We start from the raw sequence: 4,334 nt of genomic DNA, 5'->3' as shown, positions 1-4,334 counted from the left end.
TCTGGGCCCGGGTGGCTGGCGTAGCTGTCTGGGCTGGTAATCCAGTTCTGGCTGTGTGCCGCGGGTTCGACTCCTACTCCCGACGGCCTTTACTGCGTGTCACCCACCCCCCCCAATCTCTCCCCATTTCCTCTCAGCCTACTTTCTATCTATCGCTCTATTAATAAAAAGGCAAAAAAATAATAATCTTAAAAAAAGGGAAAAAAATCCAAGTATGAAACAGAAAGTGACTTTAGTGAATTCATGTTATAACGTATATTGTTTTTAATTCACAGATCCAGCTTATGTCAGGTAGGTACAGTATTGATACTGTATATTCATCAACATGACAGCAGTGGATTACATCTTGGTTTATTCTTCATCACTGATACATATTTATATTTTAATTAACAGAGTCATTGAGTCTCAGATAAACCAACCGGATGATGATTATGAAAATGGTACAGTATGCACTTTTTTAAACGTCCAATCCAATGATTTAAAGGTATATTCAGTGATTTCACTCAAAAAACCTTAGGTTTCGTTTTTGGCTGTGGGACCCAGCCTTTCGTCCAATCAGGATAGAGAGTCAAAAACGAAACCTAAGGTTTTTTGACCCCCAGGGGTTAACTGGGGACAGGGAGGAACTCCTTATATGGCCAGCACACTCTATAGTAGGGAGGATTATCACAACAAAACAAAAAAATAAGTGATATTTGAATTAAGTGAAATCACTGAATATACCTTTAAATCTGGTTTCATTTGGTGTCATTGTGTGAAACATGTTAGGAGAGTCATTATAGGAATTCATTTTCAGGTTCAGATTAATTGGATTTGTTAGAAATGTGTTTTGTGCCTGTGATTTATATAAATGTTCACAATTTTTCTAAGAATTGCAAATCCACAAACTCATAGTGTGGCACAAAGTGACGTGCTATGAGCTTGTAGATCTGCTATTTTTTTAATAGCCAAAGTTTGAAATGAAATGACCCGGATTATATTTGTATTTGGTTCAGATATTGATGTTATAATGTATATTGTTTTTAATCCACAGATCCAGTTTATGTCAGGTAGGTACAGTATTGATACTGTATATTCATCATCATGACAGCAGTGGATTACATCTTGATTTATTCTTCATCACTGATACATATTTAAATTTTAATTAACAGAGTCATTGAGTCTCAGGGAACCAATCAGGCCTCAGCTACAGTCGACCAGGCGACCAATCAAAGAGGAGATCCAGATGATGACCTATACTGCCCACTGCAGTACGGTCAGTCTTTGAACCAATCGTGTTCATCAACCCATTAACCCATTAAGACCTGAGGCCGTTTATACAAAATGCATTCTAAACCAGTAGTTATTGATTTTGGCCACGGACCACGCTATCTGAAAATGTCTTGTTCCAGGGACCATTATTGAAATAACAATTATAAGCATCACATTAAGACTCATTTTGTTTCCCTTCAGGTGACACAAGTGACTATGGAGTAATCAACCACCCTGATGACCAAGAGAATGGTAAAGTATACACGTGACACGTCTATATTTTATAGATTCAATCACCTGATTTTATTCCAGCAGACCGATACCGATATGACCTGATATGTACTCTCATTCCATACTGTTTGTACAAACATTACAACACTGATGATTAGTATTATCAGAGTCCAGAAGCAATCACATCATGAGCCTAATAATGCTGTGAACGCAGCATACAATTTACTATTTACAATTTAGGCATTTAGCAGACGCTCTTAATCCAGAGCGATTTACAGTAAGCAATAACAAAACATGGTAATACATCAAATAAGTGTGTTGTGTGAATTTCCACTCCAGTGAGCGATAATACAGTTGTTCACATTCCTTTTATGGAATCACAGACTGTGTTTTATATACTGCATGTTTAATGACACAGTGTTACTGTAACTCTGTTTCATTTCCTCAGATACAGCCGTGTAGGAAAACCAAAGCCAACACCACACATGGATAAAGACACATGGATCTGCACCAAGGTTTACGTTAGCCGATATATATCCACCATTGACCCAGAACATTTTTAATTGACCGTTAAATAGGATAAAATTATTGCTGGCCACCGTGGCCGACTGAAAATTGCTATATTATCATTAGGCTATTATCCTATCCCATCATTTGGATAATGTAACACAACATTGCAATACATAGTTTACATTTACAACCACTAAAATTATATTTAAATTCTAATACGAGCCTGCTGCCTATAGTTGCTCTGCAGTTATCTGATCCTAGATCAGCCTATTCATTACATGGCGGTGTCGCACGTCGAAAATACCCGACCTACAAGCTCACAACGCGTCTCAACGCATCTCGTTCTTAGCTAGTAGGTTGGATATTTTTGATGTGCAACACTGCCGTGCGACGAAGCATAGGTCAGCTTCACACAGCTGCATCTCTCTCCTCCTGAGTTAAAGTCTTCTCGGTTCACTCTGGTGTTTATACATGATAAAGAGACCTATAGAGTGAGAAGCAGCCTGGACCCAAATGACCATAATAGAACAATGGGTTGTGGATATGAATGTACTGTATGTACTGTAGGTAGGGTAACATTTATACATGTAACCAACCATACACATTGGGTATGAGTGGCAAATCGAGTGGCAAAGTGAGTCATTGGCAAAGTGAGTTTAACATTGTTTAACGTCGTTTAATGCAATCAGATAGGATGTTTGGATGTATGGGCTGTCAATCAGATAATACTTTTCTGTTTGGGCTGTCAATCAGATAAGACTTTTCTGTTTAGCTGTATGGGCTGTCAATCAGATAAGACTTTTCGGTTTGGCTGTATGGGCTGTCAATCAGATAAGACTTTTCGGTTTGGCTGTATGGGCTGTCAATCAGATAAGACTGAAGGCCTTGACTGGGCTGTCAAGGCCAGAAAGTCGTTTTTTGCTACTCAGTAGGCGTTCCCACATAACATCCGGGTTTGATGATGTCACGTGCATGCCCTCTATTGGGACACACATGCACACAACCAATTTGTGTGTGTAATCAAAATGCATGCGCACACACCAAATGTAATATATCTATAGGCCTAGTATCGTTCTTGGAGTCATTGCTGATGTGTAATGTATTGTGTATTGTTGCAACTCCAGGTCGCATTTACTATGACATTGTGCCTTTCCCGTCAGTCACTCATTATCCATATATGGTCTCGTGACATCATGTGACATCATCAGGGATGGAGATCCTCATAGTAAATTCGACCTGCAGTCGCAATTAAGCCCATATAATGGAGATCCCTGATGTCATCAATATTGGCCAGCAACTCTACATCTGACCTCAAACCCTTATATCTCCATATATGGATATAGGTCAGAACCTGTTCAGACATTCCATATGTTCATCCTTCCCATCCATCCTTCCTCTTCGATGTCTCCCTTTTGACTGATACCTGTCCATTTAAACTCTAGACGGGCCTGCCCCAAAGTTATTAGTGATTAGTTATTAGCCCGGCAGCTGGCGAAAACTAGAGTTATCAGCAGGCCCGAAAATCAAGGCCCGGCCCTACCTGGCCCCTCATCAAACCCTGTACACTCAAGAGAATGTCCCCGCTACATAGATCTCCATGTATGGAGCTGACCTGTTCTGACATTCCATATGTTGATCCGACCCCCCCCCCCCCCCCCCAAGCGCCAGTGCTCGCCAGCAGTCTGCCGGCAATGAGGCGGATGCGTGCATGCAACGCTTCTCGCCCATAGGTGTCTTACTGGTCATATGCCTTCAAAAATGTCAATGAAATACCGGTATAATGTTGCATGTTTTTATTAGATTCTTTACTGGAATTTTATTCACATATTCAACCATAGTACATTAATCTTTATTTTAGTATTCAGTAAGTATTCATACACTTTTAAAATGCTGTTTTAGTTTTTTTGTTGTTTGAAGACATGGATAATATAAGAGGTTGTCAAATATACAGTATGTTTTTCATTACTTTAACTTTACTCAAATAAGTGTTTATATATTGCAAATGTGTGAAGACATGTAATTCTGTTTTATATTTTTAAGAATAAACATGCAATAGCTTCACTTTATTAAGACATTTGAAGTTTGAATATAATGATGTGTGCTTGTATAATTATTTGCATTTTTTATTAAAACAGTTTGTTAATGTTGCATAAACTCCTGGCCACTTATCTTATCAATATTATTATTAGTATTACATATGTGTAATGTATTTGAGACAGTTTTAACAGTCTCTCCAAGTAATAATGTTTGACATTATTAAGATAAGAACAAACATTAAAAGTGTACTTTTACTCAATTAAAAATGGTATTGTCTATTCTTTACTTTCACCAGATTATTTCTA

General features: G+C 38.4%; 1 long non-coding RNA gene across 1 annotated transcript; it reads left to right on the top strand.

The window, feature by feature from the left end:
* Positions 1-1,179: 1,179 nt before the first annotated feature.
* LOC310855657 lies at positions 1,180-2,056 on the top strand. Its single transcript, XR_014569010.1, has 3 exons — positions 1,180-1,255; positions 1,453-1,503; positions 1,931-2,056. It is a non-coding gene; the product is annotated as an uncharacterized lncRNA (long non-coding RNA).
* Positions 2,057-4,334: the final 2,278 nt, after the last annotated feature.

This window comes from Protomyctophum parallelum, assembly GCF_964188405.1.
Source record: "Protomyctophum parallelum genome assembly, chromosome: 3".
NCBI classification, from domain to species: Eukaryota; Metazoa; Chordata; class Actinopteri; order Myctophiformes; family Myctophidae; genus Protomyctophum; species Protomyctophum parallelum.
Note: the sequence above shows the minus strand (reverse complement) of the source record. Positions and strands in the feature narration are given on the sequence as shown.